At 40.4% G+C, this 16,911-nt stretch overlaps 1 protein-coding gene across 1 annotated transcript in view; it reads right to left on the bottom strand.

The window, feature by feature from the left end:
* Positions 1-10,447, bottom strand: part of LOC133125171 (hyccin 2-like) — a 55,577-nt gene extending 45,130 nt beyond the window's left edge. Inside the window, exon 1 of the mRNA XM_061236923.1 lies at positions 10,221-10,447. The gene's annotated coding sequence lies outside the window, so the exon portion shown is untranslated. The remainder of the gene's footprint in view (positions 1-10,220) is intronic.
* Between the last annotated feature and the right edge of the window lie 6,464 nt (positions 10,448-16,911).

The following is a 16,911-nucleotide window of genomic DNA, read 5'->3' as shown; positions in this document are numbered from 1 at the left end:
TTGGGAATATAAATCTTTATTTATTTTGAAAAAAGAGACAACCTAGGCATCAGAGTATGAAGGCAGTACAAGAGGACCCAGAGTTCTGCTCAAACTGTGTTAAGGCAGAAGTGAAGACATGGGGATGAGTCAGCCGAGTCCATGATCACTCACACAGCTGTCAGCACCACAGAAGCCACAGTGAGAAGCAGACGCGTCTCCACCTGGACAACTTGAACAGGCCGCCTGAGAGAGGGTTAAATAAATGATAAAGGAAAGTGCAAATGCATCATTCCAAGCCAACTACGTTTTTACATTTTTGACATGACACTGTGGCATCTAGCCTGAACCGAGGATGATTTACAGTATCTGGTAAAAAGTCTCCTTCTTACTTAAGGATGACCATTGCTCCCAGTGGAAAGGGAACAGAAACATTTATAAAAGTGAAAAATATAATGAGTGATAATTTTGGAGCGGAGACTTAAAACATGAAACTGTGAAATGTTTCAATTATCAAGCCGGCAATATCCCTTTAGAAACGCATCGTAAAGCCACAGCCGTAGCACCGGCCTCGTCATGCACTCTGCTGGCTCGGTCATCGGCCGGCCGCCTGCACTGGATGCAGAAGTGTGCCATTATCAGCTGGAACCATGGTCAGCTGGTGGACTGCAGAGTGAAATGAAGTAGCAACTGGCCGCCCAAGCCTCACCAGGTCCACCCGGCAAACTTCGCTCTCTAACCGAAAGAGGACATTGTACATTGCACATGGGAAAACTTTTGGAATGAAGCAGACGGGCATTTTAACTGCAGGTATGGTGAGAGGAGCTGCTGAAATGGCCTTCCTCTGTTTTAGGATCGAGCGAAAGAGAAAATGGCCGCCTCGGTGATTTTTCTCTCAGGGCCTCCATTGGCAACCCTGTCCCTGCATGACTCTGAATGGCCTGAATACCATGCGGCAGGACAGACAGTTCAAACTACTAATCCATAGAGTGCTAATTACAGGTTTGATCTTTTGGTTTGGGTGGCCTTGCGGTGGACATTAGAGGAGGGGGACGGATGTTAACAGAGATGTTTGGACCATTGGCCCACTTCTCCGGGACCTATGTTCTTGACCTAATCATCACTCAGCATTTGGGGGCGGTATTATCCCTACAGTATCAAAGTACATCTGGCCCTAGAAATATTCTCAAACACCCCAGCTGAGGCAACACAATACACGGCACCGTTTCTAAGCAGTGGCAAAGCTTCGATTGGGACAGAGAGGGGTCTGGGGTCCATTCGGATGGAATTAATGAAAAAGTCATTTTGGCTGACACTTGCCACCTAAATAATGCCAACACAACCCTCTCTCAATTGACCAATCAAACCACTCCACAGAAATTCCTTTCAGCTAAAGGCCTGCCCTAGACCAATTAAACCATTCCAAACAAATGCTTTCAGACAAGGGCCCTGGTAAGAGACGGATTTCATGTATTTATGGGTGCAGCCATGACACAACCTTAACTGGCTTAACCTGCTTGCCACAGGTTCAGAATATTTGTTGCAACCATTTATCTACTACCTGTGAGCAGAATATGGACTACCTGTGAGCAGCCATTCAACAGATATAGCACTGACGCCATCAAATAGCTGCTTTTAAGGTAGAATTGCTGCAAAGAGTCTAAATCTGGAATCATGCCCCCTCTGCTGATGGGCAATAGTGTTTGTGCCTAGTGTGGCACTCGCAATGTACTGCCCTGAAAACTGATCCAACCACATTTAAAACCATCCACTGCCAGTAACTACTGAGTTTCACTGTAGTGCATTCATATCCTGTGGATAAATATGTTATCTTTATTAGTACTGTGATTCTGATAATATAACGGATTGTTACATGTAGATCTATGTATATACAATCATGGTATGGGGTGAGATGGGGTTCAGATGAAGTCCATGAAATGATGGTCACATTTTAACTCAAACCCCAGCTATGGTCCTTGTGACCATAGCCCTGTTAACTGTCTAAAGATACTGTCAGACATCACCATGGTAACTTGTTGAATCACCATTAAAATCACACAGAGGCCCATGTGTGGTTTCTCTCCTCACTTCAAAAATCACCTCATGTTAATGTGGCAATGCTTCTGAGAGCAGACAATTCAAAGGCCGGTTTTCTCTTTGTGTCTGTAAATAAACATAATAAAAGTTGAGCCTAGTGCTGGGCAAGAATGGTTTATTTTCAGTAGAGAGCTGGGTCAGATGTTAACAGATATAGTGCAGCAGAGGTTCCATGGCTATTTATGGAAGTAGAGCAAAGATCATATTATGGCCCCTCCGACTATGCGAGAATAATTAATGTGCTAACAGAAGACCTGCTAATGGAGTCACCCATGTTAGCAGACTGAGAGATCATGCCACCAATAGCTCACCATAAGACCTGGGAAGCTGGACCAATCATACAAGTCACCACATTGCCATAGAGATGCACATAAGGCACAAACGTTTGGTACAATACTTGCCGATCACTGATTACAGCATTATACACCAGCTAGACTGCCAGGTGTGCCATTTCTCTCTGTGTGGAGTTTGCATGTTCTCCCCGTGTTCGCGTGAGTTTCCTCTGGGTACCCCGGTTTCCTCCCACAGTCCAAAGACATGCACGTTAGGCTGACTGGAGAGTCTAAATTGTCCGTGGGTATGAGTGTGTGAGTGAATGGTGTGTGTGCCCTGCAATGGACTGGCGACAATGTATGCTGGGATAGGCTCCAGCCCCCTTGCGACCCTGTTCAGGATAAGCGGTTTAAGATAATGGATGGATGGATGCTTCGATGGATGGATATTTCAGTAGCAATCTAGGTTGTAAACTAGCTACAATGCCAAGTGAAAGACAGTAACCACGAGTATACCTGTTTTCAGTATTGATTATCGACTATAATGACTTTACGTCCAAGAGAAAAGAGAAAAGAGGATATAACCAGTTAGGATAAGTTTTCCTATCCACTCAAAATCCTTTTAAAAATATATATTTACAGTGGGGTCCAAAAGTCTGACACCACATTGAAAATACTGGAAACAAACATAAAGTTTTAGGATTGTGAAAAAATTCAAACAAATGAAAGATACTTCCAAGCTGGGATAAGATGAATCATTTTTCTGGTGTGGCAAATCCACCTTGCTCTTCTTCCTGTTCACAACCTCCAACCTTACCTTTCTGAGCAACCATAAACTGCGCAGAAATAAACTTCAATTAAACTGTGTTATCGCTGTATTTATATGTTTTGTTGTTGACCTGAGATTGAAAAAACTAGCCTGTATTTTTTGCCTGAAAAATACAGTTCTATGGGCAGCGTGTCCTCCAGCATAGCAGAAGCGTTAAGGTTATATGGTTTGTGAAATTTATTAAGAAAGATCCATACTTCTACGGAGCACAAAATAACAATAACTTAGCATCTTCGCCTGCTGTGCCACAACTGGAGACCATTTTTCCTAATTGTATTTATGAGTTAAATGAGCACATGATTGGACTCCCCAGTCATTCCTCATCCTGTAAGACACACTGGAGCGCAGGCTAATTTCAACAATGAGCCAATTAAGACTTTAGTCATGAAGCCTCTCTTATCCAACTCGGATCGGATGGACTCTTGATGCTATGCAGTTCGAACATTTCCGGTTGTGCCAGGCACAAGGTTGCAATGACAACCCCTCAAAAGGAACATCTCATTCTATGTCACCCCACCTGACATTAGCTGTCAGGAAAATTTACATCACGCGCTTACTTTTATACAGGCCCCATGATAAGGGACACTTATTACTGCCCTCACTGTACTCTGGACGCGGCCTAACAATTATGATCTTACGTTAACATGCCTTTTGGAAGCCGCATAGAAAATAAATCACTGTATTCCGTTTAATGGTTTGTTCTGTAAGAGGGAAGGCAAGGGGTGAATCCTGGAAGGGAAGGCATTCAGAGGAGAGCTCTGCCTGGCCTTGGAAGTAGCTCTCTGAACACGATGGAGAGGGGGGTGAAGGCTGCTTACAAGCAGATGGCAGGGGATAACTGGGACTGCACTGCTCCAACTGGGTCTGCACTGCTCCACCTAAATACAGTCAACACTAAAGAACTCAACTCTTGATTAGACTAGTGAGTCAGTATACATGCACTGATGCTAGATATGAAAAGGATCAAAGAATGCCCTTCCCAGGACTATCACATGACACACTGTTGGCTGCCACATACTCTACCGTGCTCTCATCCCCTTTATGATTTTACAATATTTATTCAAACACTACAGTGCATTGCAATTAAACATGTGCCGAATCTATGTGCGGATATGAAAATGTGTTTTATTACTCTAAACCACTGGCAGCAGCACAAGTGATAGTGTGCTTCCTGTCACAAGCATAAGCCAGAGTGTTCCTGAGTTAATGAACAAGAGTGAGGGTTTTGCCGGAGATATACTGTCCCCACCAGACACGTCCTTCAAATTTTGGTGAAAGTAATTAACTCAGGCTCTGCACATATTTTTTTTAATTTTTTGCTCTCATACCAACACTTTGGACCAGAGAGCTCCCTATTTTTCCTTAAAAGCCAAGCTTTCAGAGGATCAAACTGTTTGAGTTACAGTGTTACTGAGTTCAGACCCTTTCACTTTTTGGACACTTTATTGGCCATTTTTGCCAATCAATCTACACTCAATAACCCATATTGACAAAGTGAAGCAAGATTCAAAACTGAAGTCATTCATGTATTCAGACCCTTCGCTGTAGCACTCATTTGTGGTCAGGTGCATCCTGTTCTCTTTAACTATCCGTGAGATGTGTCTAGAACTTGATTGGAGTCCACCTGTGGCTCATTTAATTGATTGATTGTCTCTAAGGTCCCACAATTCAGTGACCCAAACCCATAGATCCTAATGAAGATTATTCTACTGAAATGGAGCAAATACCTGAATGTATTTTAGATTACATCACGTTTGTGGGTATTTCAACCATACTTATTGAAATCTTGCAAGAGTCACCAGTGTTTCTTTCCTCTACAAAAGCAAGAGGTTCCGAATACATGTGTATGGTCACTTCAGCAAGGAATAAGGAAGGGATGGTTAGTTACAAGCAAACCTGGTTGAGAACCTGGTTCGAAGTGGATAAACACAGGTTTACTTTACTTTACTTGCATACCAATAGATTAATAATTTAATCTAATCACTGCATTCAACACAAAGAGCTGTCAGTTCATAGATGTTTGTCATCATGTTCACCTTGAAGATTTATGGAAACTTATGATCCAACCCAGTGCCCACCTTAGGATAAAGAGAACACATTTCAAGCCTGGACAAACTGACAAATTACTTCATAGGTTCTAGTGCTTTGTTTGTTAATGTAAACTTCCACAAAATAAGGTGGTGTTTTAGTATAGATCTATACAATAATAAGCTAAGCATACCATATGGTTAAATACCATATTCCCTGTAACACTCACGATGTGTTACAGTCACAGACAGCTCTGTCCCTTTTGCCTGTAGGCCTGTCACCAGTTAACTTGTCTTTGAGTGCCGTAAGGTGTTTCACCAACATTAATCAACTGCAGCCTTCGTTTGTACTGAATATAAATTCTGAAGCTGATCATAGTGTAAATCATGACTACATACAGTAAGCAGCATCAAATTACATAGTAATTGCAGTCTTGGCAGGAAGCACCATGGTTTGCACTCATGAAGTCCATCAGAAAGGAAGAGACACATCTGATCTCCCCCATCTAATCATCCTCAAGTCCTTCAATGTTCTCAAGTGATGAATGATAATTATCAAAAAACAAAGGGGCAGCCATTGAAACACATCCAATAATTACTGATAATAGCGGAAAGGATAAAAATGGCATTGTATACAGTAAAAACACAGAATACAGTAAATTAACTGGTTTACGGAAATGTGTTTCCATCTCAAGTCTCCTTGAGACAGGTGCTTAAGTGTTCTGGGCTTGTTTCTTGCATTTACAAGGCGTGTACTTTAGTTTTTTGATAATGTGTAGAAAGTGTTCTGGCACAAAATTCTCAAGCATTTACACAGAGCAACTACATTAGCATTAAAACACACAAAAACACACAGTTCTGCAGTGATGTGAGCCCATTACCCAGACTCAAACCTGCACTGGGCCAGCACTTCCTGGCCAAACCTTGCAGGTGTTCCATACTTGAACATAGCGCTGCATGGAGGCTGAGTTTCAGCTGGCAGGGTATTCTCCACCCCATCACCCATTAGTGATTACTCTGGCCAATGAGGTCTGCCCATCCCAGCCACTTAAAGGTACAGTAGACTCTCTGGAGTTAGTCATATTATTTCAGGTTTACTGCATTTTTTTGTTACTTTGTTTGCCACGACAGTGATGTATATTTTAGAAGCTTACAGAGGTGATCTTGTGGGTTTACAATGCTTAGTGTAGGTGCATCAACAGCTTTGTGCTCAACACAAAAAAAATACACTTCAAATAACTCAACAAAATGTTCTCAAAAATCTGGTTTGGATTCATTTATTGTTTATTGTCTTGCTTTAACTCGATACCCCAACACCAGCCAAGCTGGCAGATGGTGATAAACTTCACTAACCAGGAATCAGTGAACCAAAACCAAAATATATGCAAAAGATAGTGCTGGTAAAGACCTATACATTGATATAAGAACTATTTATCTGCGACCTACAGTAATTGAGATAGGGCACAGGCTAAAGTCATTTGCACAAATTAGTGCAAAATGAAAAGGATAATTTCAGTTCCAGGGGTTTCTTATAAAGCCAAATCAGCATGCTAAATCTCATTAAAAACTGTGACGATGTGGTGAAAATGTATGTTGAGTTGACATGGAATTACCCAAATGAGGATTAAAACGTTGTTTAAAATAAATACTGCAGTGCCCACAATGTAGCACTAGCGGTGTAGCTGGTCCAAATGGTAACATGCTAGCTCAGAAACATGGAGTAAGTCAAAAGCCTGAGACTGCTGTATGATGTCTGCTCTAGATTTTGGGTTTGCCACTTAGCTTTTCAACAAAATGACAGACGTGACTCCAGGGAGTTGACTGCCTTAATCCAAAAAGTAATTGAGTAACACAACTTTTCAACTAGCTGCTGCTTATTGACAACTTCTGCAGCAGGGAATTGTTGTCAACTGTTCACAACTCCTGCGTTTGGCAGTGGCAGGCACAAGTACCTGCACCCTTTGCCTAGCACTTGTATAACGAGGATTTAAACAATTTGGCACCATACAGTTCAAGCTCTTTAAGCATGGAATAAACAGCAAAAATCGAAAATAGTTGTTGAAACGGAACAGGTGGATAGTGAGTTTCTGTAATAATGTCTTGCACCTTAATGTGCTGGGCCATTGTACAATCTCAGGTATTTGATAAACCACCTGTGTACATTTAAGAGCTCAACTTCTCATACGGTAACAGCATTCTCAAACAGATATACCTCACAAATGGAGACATGAAAGATATTTCACTGTAATGTTTTGTTTATCTATTCCAAAAAAATATAAATAATAATCTGAACATGAAATCTGTCTCCCCTTTGAGATTAAATGTTTCCCCAGTTGCTTGTGAAAAGCTGAGCAGGCAGACTTTAACTAGCTCAGGTCAAGCTCAACCCACCTACCCCAGCTAGCCTAATTCTATCAAGTTCCTGTCTCAGTTCTGGACCAAACGAAGACAGTTCATCAAAACAATTTCTGCAATTTAGAATCACCAAGCAGCATTGTGGTGCAAACAGATTTAATGTGGGCTGTATCATTAGGCTAGTAAATACTGTATATTGCATAATGTTAGGCCTTTTATCGCTGACTCACCATCCAACTACTGTATGGTAGATAATTCAATCTGCTGAAGAAGGAAATAATAGCCTACATCTTTTAGAGAGGACCTTTGTCTGTGCACACACAATCAGCAAAGATACTTATATACATAAAAGCACATTACATTACATTACAGTAATTTAGCAGACGCTCTTATCCAGAACGACATATGATAAAGTGCAAATCACACCCAGGGACAAGTGCATTGAGGACCCTACTGCACAGTAAGTTCCATAAACTTACCAACTAGCAAACCACGGTTGGCAGTTGGAATACCCCGAAAAGTACAATAACTATATATAAGTGATATTATAAGCTATGGCAATATTGTATCCTATAAACAAGTCTGCTTTTGTACATTTTTGTGGAAAATGTACAGTATGGGTATAATGATATCATACACAAACAGGGGAAACATTCCACACAGGCCAAATTCCAGAGGAACCACAGCTCAACTCCTGCACAGGCATCACACCCAGAGGAAGCACAGCTCAACTCCTGCACAGGCATCACACCCAGAGGAAGCACAGCTCAACTCCTGCACAGTCATCACACCCAGAGGAAGCACAGCTCAACTCCTGCACAGTCATCACACCCAGAGGAAGCACAGCTCAACTCCTGCACAGTCATCACACCCAGAGGAAGCACAGCTCAACTCCTGCACAGTCATCACACCCAGAGGAAGCACAGCTCAACTCCTGCACAGGCATCACACCAAGAGGAAGCACAGGACTACTATTAGTCACATTGAACCAGCGCCAATTCTCGCCAGTGACAGTGAAAGTAAGCCACAGAAAAGCTGGTGCACACAAAAACAAACCTCCTAATTGTTAGCATTATTCAGCCCTGTAATCTCGGATTCATTTAATTGGAGGACTGCATGTGAAATATCCTAAAAGGCATTCCTTCACAGTTCTAATGCCTGATGATTGGTGTTCACCGCTGAGGAGCCAAACAGAAACCAGAGACCCCCTAAGCACCACACAGCCTTTACATCACAGCATGGCACCACCATTGATGAGCTGAAAGAACAAAGAACCAGCAATGCTGATAAGATGACTGATAGCTACCACTCCACATCAATCTGCAAATGAAATTCCCATGGATTTTAACTGCACTCAGATTTAGACTGTTTAGTTCGGTTTTGTTTTAAAGAACACAGTAATGCTGTTGTTGTTAATGTGATGTGAACGCACAGGGATCGCTATCATTTTTATCAAAATATTATTATTGTTAATGACTGGATGCTGATTTTGCCTACTTATTTCAAACCTGGTCAAAATTAGTTTCGGAGGCCGTCAGAAATGTTGTTTTATTTATTTATTCTGTTTATTTCCTAATGTGTATTTGCTTACAGCTTACAGTTGCTTACTATCTTTATTCAAAATAAGCTCACACGGGACTTCCTGTAGTGTCTACAGCCCTTTAAGTTTAGATGGTAACGGGATAATGGATCTCTGAGAAGAAATGCTGGATAATAAAACTTTGGCCATAGCTCAAGTTGGTTGCGATGAAGCAAATCAGGCACAAGGTGTGTGTATTGACCATCATAAAGCTGACAACCTAGCTACAAACCATGGCCGTATGTCCGTAAAGCTCCGTTTCCAGGTAGGCTATTGAATACAAATACACCACAGTTCGTGTTAGGATTGATTTAACGTTAGTGAATCCTGAAATAAAAAGAACGCTCTTGGTTTGTTAGCCAGCTAAATTAACAGCAAGAAAAAAAAAACATTTCATGACTGCTTGCTTTCTATGCGTGCAATATCACGGCAGCACATCAAAAATAAAGACATTTAATCGCATGAAACACCAGAATATTACAGTATATTCTATTGTAGCCTTCTTACTTCAAGGTTACGTCAAAAAAAAGCTCAAGTTTAAGCTTTTTAGCTAGCTTACATATTAACTAGACAACATCACATGTCACGACTCAAGAAACGTTAGAACACTGAACTAAGTTAACGCGTTAGCCAATTTACATGAGCTGCTCGGTAAAGTGGAGATTTATGTAGTCAGCAATCTCTGTTATTTGGCCAACATTTAAAAAATCTTAAATGAATTAGCTAGCCCAGTTGAAATTAAATATTACTATAGCCGACTACCTAGATATCTTTCTAATTAGAGAGGTATGTCGAATTACAACTTGCTAGGCAGGCTAACAAGGAATTACAGTAAATATGCTAATTGACACGTTAATTGTCGGGTCGGTAACGTTAGGACTGAAGCCTCAGCACTGCAGTGTAGACCCTGACTAGCCGGTGAGCTAACATACAAATACAGTCACAAACCATACATCTTAAGACCTCTGGTATAACGTCCATAATCACCATGAACTCAGATCATTCATCAGAAGTGAAACCAATGTGTTGTCAAACACAACTTACTGTAGCTACCAAAACAATTGCTAGTTAGCTATACATACCAGCACAGTCTCCACTTATCCCCGCTCTGCGGTGGAGCGACGAGCTCGCTAGTGCTGCTAAGGAAAAAATATTCAGTCCTTACTCAATAATGTGGTATCGTATACAACTCAATTGCGCCACAAATAATTGCTTCTCATACAACTTCTACACGAGTGACGATACAAGCTCAATTTCCAGATATATTAAAACCATCCGTATGTCTTCGATTCATGATCCTGTACCCAAAGGTCCGATGCCCAGTGAGTCTGACTAAGAGCAGCGAGCTACCTCCCTATTATTCGCCTTCCTGCTGCCAGCTGGCTAACGTTACTCCAACGTAGCTATACAACTATTGGACAGCCACAACTGAGGTTTTAACAAGCCACTCAATTGGATAGCTGTTAGGTGGACAAGGTGACTTAGGCATAAAAATCTGCATGACAGCCTATTGGAGTAACATTTTTGCAGTTCAGACGCATACACTACTTTGCTGACATAGTTGGCATTTATGAATTCTGCCAACATCTTTGGTTAGGTGACTCATTTTAGCAGCACCTAGAAGCATCTGCTATTGAGAATAAGTATCATATAATCTCTCATAATATAAGAAATATATGTCTCTTTTCTGTCAACAAACTGCTTAGTTTTAGAGTCTCTGTCTCCAGATATTTATTTCCATATGACCTCAATGCAATCGCTCCCATTGTAGACATGATATTTGCTATGACAATAGGACACATAGTTTTAAAGACTTATTTTTTTCAACCAACTGCCTGCAAAGCAGGGGTTCTCAGTATTTATCATCAGAAAATGTTTTATGGTCTGTTGAAATTCATGGTCTGTTTATCCAAGTTTTTGCCAAGATGCATTTTAATTTTAATCACTGATTCAAACAAACAGGTTCCCTTATAAGGGGTCGAAGGCTGCAGCAATAAAATTGGACATACTGTGCAGTCCATAAGTATTTGGACAATTTCTGTTATTTAGTCTACGTTTGAGGATATTTACATCTGTATTGGGTGATGTGTGTAGGAATTACATCCCGTTTTATAGGCATATTATAAATCAGCCAGTACCCATATTAGGGGACCAAAAGTAATTGGATAGCTGGCTTCTCAGCTATTTCTAATTCGTCGGGTGTATTCAAACACTTCCTTAGTACAGGTATAACAATGCTTTCAGGCATCTTGATTATAGGCATTTGATTGCCTTTGGAGTCTGTCATTGGTATTTGTCAACATGAGGACCAGAGTTTGAAGATAAATAAGAAAAGATGCATAAGCCAAACAATAGGCTTACCAAAATGAACCGTTTGGAACATGACTAAGAAGAAAGAGAGCACCAGTGTATGTTTGGGATCATTGTCTTGCTGTGGGATGAGGCACTGTCCAATGAGTTTGCAGGCCTTTTTTTTCTTTTCACCATGTAGAAATTACAGCAGTGTATATTCATAGTCCTCCCATTTCAGGGTGCCATAACGTTTGGGACACATGGCTTCAAATGGGTTTGTAATCGCTTAGGTGTGTTTAATTGCCTCCTTGATGCAGATATAAGAGAGCTCTCAGCACCTAGTCTTTCCTCTTGTCTTTTGATCGCCTTTAGAAACTATTATTGCTGCTGTTTATCAACATGAGGCCCAAAGTTGTGCCAATGAAAATCAAAGAGGTAATAAAATGGTTAGAGACATTGGCCAAACCATAGGCTTACCAAAATCAACTGTTTGAAACATAATTAAGAAGAAAGAGGGCACTGGTGAGCTTACTAATCGCAAAGGGACTGTCTGGCCAAGAAAGACCTCCACAGCTGATGACAGAAGAATTCTCTCCATAATAAAGACAAATCCACAAACACCTGTCTGACAGATCAGAAACAATCTTCAGGAGTCAGGTGTAGATTTGTCAATGACCACTGTCCTCAGAAGATACGAAGGCTACACTGCAAGATGCAAACCACTAGTTAGCTGCAAAAACAGGATGGCCCAGTTACAGTTTGCCAATAAGTACTTAAAAGAGCAACCACAGTTATGGGAAAAGGTCTTGTGGACAGATGAGATGAACATGAACTTATATCAGAGTGAAGTCATGAGCAAAGTATAGAGAACAGAAGGAACTGCCCAAGATCCAAAGCATATCTCATCTGTGATGGGGGTGTTATGGCCCGGGCATGTATGGCTGCCAAAGGTACTGGCTCACTTATCTTCACTCATGATTATATAACTGCTGATGCTAGTAGCACAGCAATGAATTCTGAAGTGTCTAGACACATCCTATCTACTCAAGTTGAAGCGAATGACTCAAAATGTATTGCCGGTATCAGGTCCATAGAACAAGCAACCCAGATGGGAGACCAAGGCGTAGGATTTATAATAAAAGTCTTTATTATGAAGACGCAGGTCAGACAGGCGAGGGTCAATAGCCAGCAAACAGATACAGCAGGGATCAGGCAGTTCGTAATAGAAAGTCCAGGCAATGGGTCAGAATTCCAGCAAACAGGTGTATCAGGGATAATCCAAAACATAATCGTGGTCACATGCGATGGGTCGTAAACAAGCACATAAAGACACAAACGATAAAGACACATAACAATCTTGCAGGGAACTAAACAAAGGGGTTTAAATAACAAAGGTAACAAGAGGGAATGGCAGTCAGGTGTGGGAAACAATCAGGAAGTGAAACAGGTGAAATGAATGAATGAAGTGAACAAAATAACAGTGTGGCTATGGTGTGCACAGAGGTAACAAAAACATGGAAACGCTAACGACAGAATACAATACAATGAAAACATGAAACCTAACAGGTGGTTCATTCTACAGCAAGACAATGATACTGCTAACATACTGCTGAAGCAATACAGTTTTTTAAAAGTTTTTTAAAGCTAAAAAATGGTTATTTCTTGAGTGACCAAGTCAATAACCCGATCTGAACCAAATAAAGCATGCCTCTCATGTGCTGAAGAGAAAATGAGAGAACTTAAGGGGACTAGCCCCCAAAACAAGCATGAGTTAAAGATGGCTGCAATATAAGCCTGGCAGGGCATCACCAGAGAAGGCACCCCACAACTGGTGATGTCCATGAATCGCAGACTTCAAGCAGTCATTTCATGCAAAAGATATGCAACAAAATACTTGCACATACTTTAATTTAAATTGTCCCAAACGTTATGGTGCCCTGAAATGGGAGGACTATGTATAACACTGCTGTAATTTCTACACAATGAAGCCAGAATGTATAAAAATGTACACTTTATCCACATGTGTTTTCTTATTACAAATCTCAAATTGTGGAGTACCGAGGCAAATAAATAAATGATGGGTCTTTGTCGCAAACATTATGGAGGGCCCTTGTGTGTTCAGAGATGCTCTTCTGCATACCACTGTTGTACTGTGTGGTTATTTGTGTTACTGTCACCTTCCTATGCAGTTTCGATCAGTCTGCCAATTCTCCTCTCACTCATTAACAAGGTGTTTCTACCCACAGAACTGCTGCTCACTGTATGTGTTTTGTTTTTTGCACAGCAAGGGCCGAACCATTTCAGGATTTTGTGGAAGCTTAATTATTTAATTAGTTCAATCATACTGCATCTTGGTCATTTGTATAAGCACCAGCTACACTCACAGACTGTAGGAGTATCCCAAAGATTTCAGTGTGATCCAGTACAGGAGTGAACCAGTATTATCTATCGAGCTATCAGAAAACTAAATGAAAGTAATTGGATGGAACAAAAACCAGCACACAGACCGGCCCTCCAGGAGTATATATATATATATATATATATATATATGCAGTCAGGTCCAGAATTATTGGCACCCTTGATGAAAATGAGGAAAAAAGACTGTAGAAAACAAATGATACCATTACACAGATATATTGTAATTTTCCAACATGTGGAAAATATTTTACTTTATTAATGATTCAATGGAATCGACCGAAATTACACATTTTTCAAGTTATAAATTTCTTTCCAAACAAAAAAGATTTCACAATTACTGGCACCCCTGTTTTTAGTACTTGGTGCAGCCTCCCCTGGCAAGGATAATGGCACTGAACCTATTTCTATGTTTAATAAGAGAACACATTTGGAGGGATCTTGGACGATTCCTCCATGCAGAACCTTTCAAGATCCTTCATATCCTTAGGTTTGCGCTTATGGACTGCCCTCTTCAATTCAGACCACATGTTTTCGATAGGGTTTAAGTCCGGAGACTCAGATGGCCATTGCAAAACATTGATTTTGTTTTCATGGAACCATTTATGTGCTGATTTTGAAGTATGTTTGGGGTTATTGGCTTGTTGGAAGGTCCACCTACGGCTAAGTCTCAGCTTCCTGGCAGAGGCAACCAGGTTTTTGGCTAAAATGTCCTGGTGCTTGGTGGAATTAATTATGCCATTGTTCTTAACAAGAGCCCCAGGAGTACTGGCAGCAAAACAGCTCCAATATTTGATGGTAGGTATGAGGTAATTTTCCTTGTATGCATCCCTTTTTTGATGCACATGCACATAGCCAAAAAGTTCAATTTTGGTCTCATCTGACCATAGCACCCTTTTCCAGTCATAGTTCCAATGGTGTTTTGCAAACTCCAGACGCTTGAATTTGTTGGTTACTCTCAGTAAGGGCTTTCTTCGTGCGACCCTTCCAAAGAGTCTGTTTATATGGCGTCTTATGGTTGATTTTGAGACTTTGTGACCCCCAAAGTGACCCATCTGTCTCTTTTGATTTGACAGTTCTTTGACTTTCCCCATGGTGATGGATGACAAAGGGATTTTACATGCATGTTACCTCATTTTTATACCCTAGGGAAACATGAAGTGATGGAAGGCCACAATACAGTTCCTTAAGACTGAGATTAACTGAAATAAGTAAAATTTTACTGCAGATTTATCTCTGTTTGGTTTTATTTAAAATAATCTTTAAGGGTGCCAATCATTTTGACACCTAAATTTTTCATAAAAAATAGTATTACTCAAAAAAATAAAATAGAAATTAGAATAATTGTATTAGGATAAAAGTATATCGTTTTCCCATATGTTTGCACATAAAATATAGCCTTTTTTGCTCATTTTCATCAAGGGTGCCAATAATTCTGGACATGACTGTATATACATCTGGTGAGCACTTTATTAGGTAGACCTGTATACCAGCTTGTTAATGCAAATATTTCATCAGTCAATCATGTGGCAACTACATGCATAAAAGTATGCAGACATGGTCAAGAGGTTCAGCTGTTTAAGGGGGAAGAAATGTGATAAGTGACTTTGACAGTGGAATGATTGTTGGTGCCAGACAAGGTGGTTTGAGTATCTCAGAAACTGCTGATCTCCTGGGATTTTCACTTTATGTGTAATGAATCTAGAATATATGAAAGTTTCACTTTTGAATGAAATTACCGGAAAAAAAACTTGGTGCAGTGGGTAGCACTGCTGCCTCACAGCAAGGAGGTCCTGGGTTCGAATACCGGTCGGCCAGGGCCTCTCTGTGTGGACTTTGCATGTTCTCTCCTTGTTTGCGTGGGTTTCCTCCGGGTACTCTGGTTTCCTCCCACAGTCCAAAGACATGCAGGTTAGGCTGATTAGAGAATCTAAATTGCCTGTAGGTATGAGTGTGTGAGTGAATGGTGTGTGTGCCCTGCGATGGACTGGTGACCTGTCCAGGGTGTATTCCTGCCTTTCGCCCAATGTATGCTTGGATAGGCTCCAGCGACCCTGTTCAGGATAAGCGGGTTAAGATCATGGATGGATGGAGTCAAAAAAGTTTGCCTTTTTATGAATTTTTTAATTAATGTTTTATTTCAACTGTTTGTCATCAAGAAATTCATATGTGGTCAAAAACCAGCCTCAAACAACCGTGCTGCTAAAAGATATACAGTAGATACTTCAAGGGTTGTTTCTCCTGAACAATTCTTCCATTGAGTTCAACGGGAAAATTAGTCAGGAGAAATGTCCCTTGTAGTATCTACAGTTTATCTGCCAGCAGCAGGATGGTTTGAGGCTCATCTGATACCTTGGACCCTTGATGACAAAAAGCCATTTAGCCAACGAATGTGTTATATACTGTATCAGCATAATTTACAGCCGAATCTAGTCCCACCCCCCAATTCCTGTAAAGATCCATTCAAATGCGAAGTGTTATAGTATCGCTTGTAGGTCATCCTGAGAACAAGATATCCAGACTGGTGATGTTGATAGGTCACAGACATCAGGAAGTCATGCTATGCAATGGATATGCAACCAAATACAAAACATGACTATTGTATTTGATATTATGTTAAATTGTCTCAAACGTTGAAATGGGGGGCTTTGTATAAAAAGTGCTGTAATTACTACATGGTGCCAAAATGTATAAAAACATGGTTTAATAAAATATGACAATCTGCACTTTGACCACATATTGATTACAAACTGTGGAAATAAAACATTAATCATAAAATCCAGAAAAAGACAAGGTGTGTCCAAACTTTTGACTGGTACTGTATATATATATATATATATATATATATATATATATATATATATATATATATATATATATATATATAGAGAGAGAGAGAAAGAGAGAGAGAGAGAGAGAGAGAGAGAGCGAGAGAGAGAGAGAGAGAGAGATATATATACACTATATGAATTGATACATTTCTGTAGTCGTATTTGTTTGAGATTATTTATATTTTTACATTCAGCGTAAAAAGAAAACGCCTTTGCGTTTGGTCTTTCCGAACCG

Source organism: Conger conger, chromosome 3 (assembly GCF_963514075.1).
Source record: "Conger conger chromosome 3, fConCon1.1, whole genome shotgun sequence".
NCBI lineage: Eukaryota > Metazoa > Chordata > Actinopteri > Anguilliformes > Congridae > Conger > Conger conger.
Note: the sequence above shows the minus strand (reverse complement) of the source record. Positions and strands in the feature narration are given on the sequence as shown.